This window comes from Triticum urartu, chromosome 2 (genome assembly GCF_003073215.2).
Source record: "Triticum urartu cultivar G1812 chromosome 2, Tu2.1, whole genome shotgun sequence".
NCBI lineage: Eukaryota > Viridiplantae > Streptophyta > Magnoliopsida > Poales > Poaceae > Triticum > Triticum urartu.
Window position 1 is genome coordinate 559,333,817 of NC_053023.1, and position 9,980 is coordinate 559,343,796.

The window sequence follows — 9,980 nt, forward strand, 5'->3', positions numbered from 1 at the left end:
GAGTAAGCGTTGCTCCCCTAGAACCTCTATGTCGTCTACAACTGGTCTCTCCTCCCACATAAGTCCTCTGTTCCATTACTTGCACACCTTGCTGCTATCCCCATCTCGATTGGAAGCCCTCAACCTGGCAGAAGAGATTTTTCTGAATTGATTGAAGTACTCGACCATGTTTGGGGTTAGATAACAGTATCCGATGTACTACATGGTCTATAAATATCAGGTTCATAATTTCTGCATCTTTTCTGTTCGGGCCTTTGAACGGTAACTAGATATCCAGCAAAGCACCAGCCAGCACACAAAGGCTGGTTTGATCTATTTCAGTTATGTAGTTCATCCGTTACAACTTACAAGTGCACCTAAGAAAAAAAGAAGCACCGGGTGCTTTTGACATTAACTCTGGGTGAATATCTGGGCTTGCAATGATTCAGCTCTTGGGGTTCTCATAGTTCTAGATTTTTCTTCCTAAGCACTTGGTGGAGTTGTACCTTCTAGTTAGATCACCGTCCATGCTTGCATGAAGTTCTCCTTCAAGGTGTGCTTCAAGAAGGTCCAGGGGTCCTCCATGCAGCCCCTGAGACCCCAATTGAATTGGATGTTCATGGAGTCAGTGTGGTCTAATCGGCAAAACATTGCTGCTAGGTATTTCATCTGGTGTGTTTTTTGGTGATTTTTGGTGTGGAGAACGAGTTGCAAGTTTGATTCAGAATCACATGCTCTGTTCCTTTCACACTTCCCTACATGTGTAGTACTGCACTACCATGTTTCTCTCATTGCATGAGTGCGGTTAGCCAGGTACTGATTGTAAAAAATCATTGGTACATATCTATGCAGTTTGTTTATTTTGGCCAAGACAATCATAAGTTTTTGAGCATATTCTTCATAAAGCCATGCTCATAGTTTTGATGGTGAATGTTACAAGTTACAGATTGAAGTCTATTTCCAATACAAAATGTGACAGCATGTTTTATCTGCTCAAATTATGTTCGGTTATGCATGAATCTATTACCTAGGTTTCGGGCTCTTTGGAGAGATAATACCCCTACTCCTGCATGTCTGTGTATATGTGATATATCTGATACAGAATCGCTCCTGGAGTTGTATCTGAAAGCAGTGCCACAAGCATCTGGTTTCGTATATATGTGGGTGGCCGGATGAACATGCAACCCTTAGTGGCTGAATGGCTTGTGGCTGGGCATGAGCATGTGTGCATGCGTGAGCCCCTCCTGGATGGATGAATGGCTAGCTTATATGGGATTGGGGTAACTTAGGAAGTAAGCTATGTAGGCATGGTAGCTAGCTAGCTAGAGGCACCATGGGGTGTCATGCTTGTCCTCTGGGTCGCTTCATAAATAGTGCCCAGGGACAAGTGACATTGTACATGATGGCTGGGGTGATGCGTGCACAGTGCCGGGTACGGTCGTCTCGTCGGGGTCACGTCGCGCTACAGTTGACTTCGGGCAGCCGGCTGGTTGGCGCAGTCAGCAGCCGACAGCCGGCCGGGTGGAGCAGTCGGATGGGGAGCCGGCAGGAGCGGCCGAGCTACAGTTGACTTCGGGGCAGCCGGCTAGTTGGCGCAGTCGGCAGCCAGTAGCCGGCCGGGTGGAGCAGTCGGCAGACGGCAGCCGACCGGGCTGCAGTTGACTTTGGGTAGCCGGCTGGTTGGCGCAGTCGGCAGCCGACCGGGTGGAGCAGTCAGCAGCCGGCAGTCGGCCGGGTGAAGCAGTCGGACGGGAAGCCGGCAGGAATGGCCGGGCAGTCGGATTGAGGGGCTTTGCTAGCCCCGATGTCTTGAAATGTTGTCTTGCCGTCTTCGGGGTACCCGTGGTCAATTACTTCAGCACTTCCCATGGAGGCTACCAGCGGGAGGACCGCCATGAGTATGCCTGGATGTTGCAGGCAGAGAGGATTTCTGCCGGTAGCGAACTACTCCTTCCCCGTGGATCCGATGCCTAACTGCCAATAGAAGACGGGCATGTATGTCTGTCATGGATTCTTTTTAAGTTTACTTCCTGTTCGATTAGGTGTGTATTTCGCGAGATAAGCTCGTTCTAATGTGTCCCTGATGTTGACTTTGATTTTTCCTGCAGATTTCAGGATAGAAGGCAGCTTCGCAAAGGGTCAATGACGAGCATGATGAGGCCATTGCATCTATTCTTCTGTTAGTTTGTTTCAAATAAATGAAACTAATTTATCTTAGTATATGTCTGCAAAGAAATTAGTCGTGTAGTAGGCTTCAGTGAAGATTACTGATCTAGGACCGCATGTATGTTCACGAACAATTTTCTATTGCTGTGATTGAATGGCTTATCTCTGTAATTTCGGCAAACTTCATGTCACCATGCGACTAATGTTTTTGCTCAGAATTCTTTTCTGTTTGCGTGGTGCCAAACTTCTAATAGAAGACGAGATGTCTTGTTGAACAACACCACAATTGCATTGTTGTAAGTTATTTAGGGTTTTCCCAGTTGCATAAAACCTGGAGTAAGAACAGGTCTAGTACTAATTTTGTGTCTGTGTGGATGTACTAAATTTGTGTCTGTTGGCAAGTTTTGTATTATGCCCTAAACAAAGTTTGTGGTTTCCTGCAACTTGCAGTATTGGGCAAGTTCTGGATAGAGTGAGCAATGAGAAAGGTGAGTAGGGAAAACAACAAGTCTTCTGGCGAGGCGAAGATGGAGAAGGAAATGTTTGGCTTCGATGACACGGTTTAGTTTGATCGGGCTTAATATGTATAGATCAACAATATAACATCGCATCTTTACTGTCTATAGCAACATATGTGTTCTTCACTATAAGTTAAATCCACCTAGATGAAAAAGGAAATGTTTGGCTTCGATTACACGGTTTATCGATTGGATACCATATGTTTGATCATGCTTAATATGTACACATCAACTATAACATTGTTCAATCAATGTGTCGGTATTTTTTTAATTGTCTATAGCAACATATAAGTTCCTCACTATAACTTAAATCTACAAATCTTGTGTGACCCCGTAGCGTAGCACGGGCATCCTACTAGTCAGAACTAGACAACCCAGATCTAGACGGGGGCCCGCTCTTGGTAGCCGGTAACTCCAACCGCCGAGCAGCCACACTCGTGTCAGCCCCGCCCTCCAATGGATCCTCATACCATGCCCCGCCACCACAGAATAAAGCCAAGACCTCCACCCAACGGCCACGACCTTTCCTCTGTATGCACGTAGAGGGTTCGCCACCACCAGCCCACCACTACCGCCAGCATCTGCCGGCCCGTGCCGTCCTCAGCTAGCAGCCCATGCCGGCCGAGCGAGTGCCAGATCTGGATCCAGGTCAAGCCATCACGAGGGCGTCCAGCCGAGCTAGACCACAAGGCCCCCATGCTCACAGCGTGCCTGCTTCACCGCCACTTAGCCGCCGCGGCCCCGACGCATCACCGCACACTGACCGTCGCCGCCATGCCCCATTCCAGGCACGACGTCCTCGTCATGCGTCCATGCTCCACATTGTGACCAACTGCTAGAGGAGGAAGAGAGATCCCCGCCACCACCAATGCCAGCCGGGCTTTGTAGGGTGGCAAGGTGGAGGGGCTGGGAGCAGGGGCCTGGGATGGGTGGCAGCTAGGGTTCGCATGGCCTCTCATGGGAGAGGCACGGGACGAACGAGCATGTTCTTTTTTTTCCGTTGGCAATCAGTTGGCGAGCGCTCGAGATTGTTGCATATAGATTAGTTGAAATTGCTTAATACGAGTACGTCCGCACACATGTTGTTATTGGTTAGCAAACAATTTTAGGGCATCTTCAAGGCGGACCCGGATTCCTCCCGCAGCCATCCGGAGCGCGCTGTCTGGACCGTGGAAGCCATCCAACGCGGTCCTGTATCGGTTTGCGGGTTGGTCCGGACGCGATTTCTCCCACAAATCAGGGACAAATGATACGTCTCCAACATTTCTATAATTTATGAAGTATTCATGCCATGTTTAGAAAAAATTTATATGATTTTGGCATGATTGGAATGGAACTCATTCGGACTGACGATGTTTTCAGCAGAACTACCGTGGTGTTGTTTTTTGTGCAGAAATAAAAGTTCTCCAAATGCAGCGAAACTTTTTGATGATTTTTTTATACAAAAGAGGCACTAGAAGCTTTGTGGGAGGACCATGAGGGAAAGGAGGTGGCCATTAGGCACCAAGGCGCGCCACCCCCCTCTAGTGCGCCCTGGTGGGTAGTGGGCCCCTCGAAACCCATCTTAACATGAGACCGACGCCAAAAAATCATATATATTCATAAACCCCTAGAAATAACCCTAAATCAGATGTTCCACCGTCGCAAGCCTCTGTATCCACGAAAACTCAATCGGGAGCACGTTCCGGCACGCTGCCGAAGGGGGAAATCATCACCGGAGGCCATCTTCATCATCCCAGCGGCCAACATGATGAGGAGGGAGTAGTCCAGCCTCGGGGCTGAGGGTTTGTACCAGTAGCTTTGTGTTTGATATCTCCCTCTCTCTCGTCTTCTTGGTTTGGCATGATCTTGATGTATCACGTTCTTTGTTAATATAGTCGGATCATATGGTGTTTCTCCCTCTGTATCTTGTTGCGATGACTTGGGTTTTTAACTTTGAGGTTTCACTTTTATAGGATTGAATACTTTATGGATTTGAGAACACTTGATGTATGTCTTGCATATGAATACCCGTGGAGACAATGGGGTATTATATTGATTCACTTGATGTATGTTTTGGCACTCAACTCACGGATTCTCAAGGTGACATTGGGGTAATCTATGATAGGGCTTGATGCACTGCTACCTCTTGAGCATGCGTTGGTTTTCCCTTGAAGAGGAAAGGGTGATGCAGCAAAGTAGCGTAAGTATTTCCCTCAGTTTTTAAGAACCAAGGTATCAATCCATTAGGAGACTACACGCAAATTGCCTAGTACCTGCACAAACAATCAAGAACCTGCAACCAATGCGATAAAGGGGTTGTCAATCCCTTCACGGCCACTTGCAAAAGTGAGATCTGATAGAGATAATAAGATAAATATTTTTGGTATTGTATATATTGGAAAGTAAAGATTGCAAAATAAATGGCGGCAAGTTGACGGGAAACTAATATCATGTAAAATAGACCCGGGGGCCATAGGTTTCACTAGTGGCTTCTCTCATGATAGCACATATTACGGTGGGTGAAAGAATTACTTCCGAGCAATTGATAGAAAAGCACATACTTATGAGAATATCTAGGCATGATCATGAACATAGGCATCATGTCCGTGTCAAGTAGACCGAAACGATTCTGCATCTACTACTATTACTCCACACATCGACCGCTATCCAGCATGCATCTAGAGTATTAAGTCCATAAGAACAGAGTAACGCATTAGGCAAGATGACATGATGTAGAGGGATAAACTCAAGCAATATGATATAAACCCCTCTTTTTATCCTCGATGGCAACAATACAATACGTGCCTTGCTGCCCCTGCTGTCACTGGGAAAGGACACCGCGAGATTGAACCCAAAGCTAAGCACTTCTCCCATTGCAAGAAAGATCAATCTAGTAGGCCAAACTAAACCGATAATTCGAAGAGACTTGCAAAGATATCAAATCATGCATATAAGAATTCAGAGAAGAACCAAATATTGTTCATAGATAATCTTGATCATAAACCCACAATTCATCGGATCTCGGCAAACACACCGCAAAAAGTATTACATCGAATTATCTCCAAGAACATCGAGAAGAACTTTGTATTGGGAACCAAAGAGAGAGAATAAGCCATCTAGCTAATAACTATGGACCCAAAGGTCTGTGGTAAACTACTCACACATCATCAGAGAGGCTACGGTGTTGATGTAGAAGCCCTCCGTGATCGAATCCCCCTCCGGTAGATCGCCGGAAAAGGCCCCAAGATGGGATCTCACGGGTACACAAGGTTGCGGCGGTGGAAAAGTGGTTTCGTGGCTCCCCTGAATGTTTTCAGGGTATAAGAGTATATATAGGCGAAAGAAGTACGTCGGTGGAGTTCCGTGGGGCCAGCGAGGGTGGGGGGCATGCCTACCCCCCTGGGCGCGCCCCCTGCCTCATGGAAGCTTCGCGGACTTTCGTACTTGTACTCCAAGTCCCCTGGGTTGCGTTTGTTCCAAGAAAGATCCTCGCGAAAGTTTCATTCTGTTTGGATTCTGTTTGATATTTCTTTTCCACGGAACACTGAAATAGGCAAAAAAACATCAATTTGCACTGGGCCTTCGGTAAATAGGTTAGTCCCCAAAATAATATAAAAGTGCATATTAAAGCCCATTAAACATCCAAAACAGATAATATAATAGAATGGAACAATAAAAAATTATAGATACCTTGGAGACGTATCAAGCACCCTCAAGCTTAATTCCTGCTTGTCGTCGAGTACGTAAATGATAAAAATAGAATTTTTGATGTGGAATGCTACCTAACATAATTTTCAATGTAATTTTCTCTATTGTGGCATGAATGTTCAGATTCGAAAAACTAAAGACAAAAGTTTAATATTGACATAAAAACAACAATACTTCAAGCATACTAACCAAGCAATTATGTCTTCTCAAAATAACCTAGCCAAAGAAAGCTCAGCCCTACAAAATCATATAGTTTGGTCATGCTTCATTTTCGTCACACAAAATGCTATCATCATGCACAACCCCGATGACAAGCCAATCAATTGTTTCATATTTTAGTATTCTCAACCTTTTTCAACTTTCACGCAATATATGAGCGCGAGCCATGGACATAGCACCATGGGTGGAATAGAATATGATGATGGAGGTTGTGTGGAGAAGACAAAAAAGGAGAAAGTCTCACATTGACACGGCTAATCAACGGGCTATGGAGATGCCCATCAATTGTTGTCAATGCAAGGAGTAGGGATTTCCATGCAACGGATGCACTAGAGCTTTAAATGTATGAAAGCTCAACAAAAGAAACTAAGTGGGTGTGCATCCAACTTGCTTGCTCACGAAGACCTAGGGCATTTTGAGGAAGCCCATCATTGGAATATACAAGCCAAGTTCTATAATGAAAAATTGCCACTAGTATATGGAAGTGACAAAATAGGAGACTCTCTATTATGAAGATCATGGTGCTACCTTTAAGCACAAGTGTGGAAAAAGGATAGTAACATTGTCCCTTCTCTCTTTTTCTCTCATCATTTTTTTGGTGGGCTTCTTTGGCCTCTTTTTTTATTTTTTTTATTTGGGCTTCTTTGGCCTCTTTTATTTTTTTTGTCTGGAGTCTCATCCCGACTTATGGAGGAATCATAGTCTCCATCATCCTTTCCTCACATGGGACAATGCTCTAATAGTGAAGATCATCACACTTTTATTTACTTACAACTCGATACTTAGAACAAAATATGACTATGTGAATGCCTCCGGCGGTGTACTGGGATATGCAATGAATCAAGAGTGACATGTATGAAGAATGAATGGTGGCCTTGCCACAAATAAGATGTCAACTAGATGATCATGCAAGGCAATATGAAAATGATGAAGCGTGTCATAATAGACAGAATGGTGGAAAGTTGCATGGCAATATATCTCGAAATGGCTATGGAAATGCCATAATAGGTAGGTATAGTGGCTGTTTTGAGGAAGATATAACGAGGCTTATGTGTGATAGAGCGTATCAGATCACGGGGTTTCGATGCACCGGCGAAGTTTGCACCAACTCTCGAGGTGAGAAAGGGCAATGCACGATACAGAAGAGGCTAGCAATGATGGAAGGGTGAGAGTGCGTATAATCCATGGACTCAACATTAGTCATAAAGAATTCACATACGTATTGCAAAAATCTACAAGTCATCAAACCCAAAGCACTACGTGCATGCTCCTAGGGGGATATATTGGTAGGAAAAGACCATCGCTCGTCCCTGACCGCCACTCATAAGGAAAGCAATCAAAGAACACCTCATGCTTCAAATTTTTCACACAACTGTTACCATTAGTGCATGCTACGGGACTTGCAAACCTCAACACAAGTATTTCTCAATTTGAAAATTACTCAACTAGCACGACTCTAATATTACCATCTTTATATCTCAAAACAATTATCAAGTATCCAACTTCTCATAGTATTTAATGCGCTCTATATGGAAGTTTTTATTATACCCATCTTGGATGCCTATCATATTAGGACTAATTTTATAGCCAAAGCAAATTAACATGTTGTTCTAAAAGACTCTCAAAATAATATAAGTGAATCATGAGAGATCAATAGTTTCTATAAAATAAAACCATCACCGTGCTCTAAAAGATATAAGTGAAGCACTAGAGCAAAATTATCTAGCTCAAAAGATATAAGTGAAGCACATAGAGTATTCTAATAAATTCCGATTCATGTGTGTCTCTCCCAAAAGGTGTGTACAGAAAGGATGGTTGTGGTAAACTAAAAGGCAAAGACTCAAATCATACAAGACGCTCCAAGAAAAACACGTATCATGTGGTGAATAAAAATATAGCCTCAAGTAAAGTTACTGGTAGATGAAGATGAAAGAGGGGATGCCTTCCGGGGCATCCCCAAGCTTAGGCTTTTGGTTGTCCTTGAATTTTACCTTGGGGTGCCTTCGGCATCCCCAAGCTTAGGCTCTTGCCACTCCTTATTCCAAAGTCCATCAAATTTTTACCCAAAAACTTGAAAACTTGAAAACACAAAACTCAACAGAACATCTCATGAGCTCCGTTAGTATAAGAAAACAAACCACCACTTTAATGTACTATAATTAACTCATTATTTATTTATATTGGTGTTAAACCTACTGTATTCCAACTTCTCTATGGTTCATACCCCCCGATACTAGCCATAGATTCATCAAAATAAGCAAACAACACACGAAAAACAGAATCTGTCAAAACAGAACAGTGTGTAGCAATCTGGAGGTTTCAAATACTTCTGTAACTACAAAACTTCTGAAAAATTAGGACGACCTAAATAATTTGTATATTGATCTAATGAAGTTGGAATTGGTATTTTATCGCTCTCTGGTAAAAAAATAAAATTATTCTCGTGAGCGCATACTTTCTGTTTTTTTTCAGCAATATCAAACAACAATCACCCAAGAAGATCCTAAAGGCTTTACTTGGCGCAAACACTAATTAAAACATGAAAAACACAATCATAACAGAGGCTAGATAAATTATATATTACTAAACAGGAACAAAAAGTAAAGAAAAAAATAAAATTGGGTTGCCTCCCAACAAGCGCTATCGTTTAACGCCCCTAGCTAGGCATTGACAATTTCGATGATGCTCACATGAAAGACAAGAATTGAAGCACAAAGTGGGAATCATATAGCATGTGAAAAACACATCTAAGTCTAACATACTTCCTATGCATAGGCATCTTATAGGCAAACAAACTATCATAGCAAGCAAAAACTAACATATGCAAGGAAGAGGAAAGAAACAATATCAATCTCAACATAACGAGAGGTAATTTAGCAACATGAAAATTTCTACAGTCATATTTTCCTTTCTCATAATAATTAAATGTGGGATCATAAGCAAATTCATCAAAATAGCTATCACATAAAATATTTTCAACACGATCCACATGATGCAAAGTTGACACTCTTCCAAAATAGTGGGATTAACATTAACTAAAGTCATGACCTCTCCAGACCCATTTTATTCAAAATAAGATTGAACATTCTCCAAATACTTGGGATCTAAAGTTTACACTCTTCCAAACCCACTTTAAATATTGCAAACATTATTATCAATCTTATATTCATCATGGGGCTTAAATAAATTTTCAAGATCATAAGAAGAATCACCCCAATGAAGATCATTGCAACAAGTAGTGGACATAGCAAAACTAGCATCCCCAAGCCTAGGGTTTTGCATATTATTGGCATAATTGACATTCTTAGAATTTATAATAACATCATTGCAATTATGCTTTTTATTCAAAGATCTATCGTGAATCACTTCATAAAGTACTTCATCACAATTTTCAGATTCACGGATTTC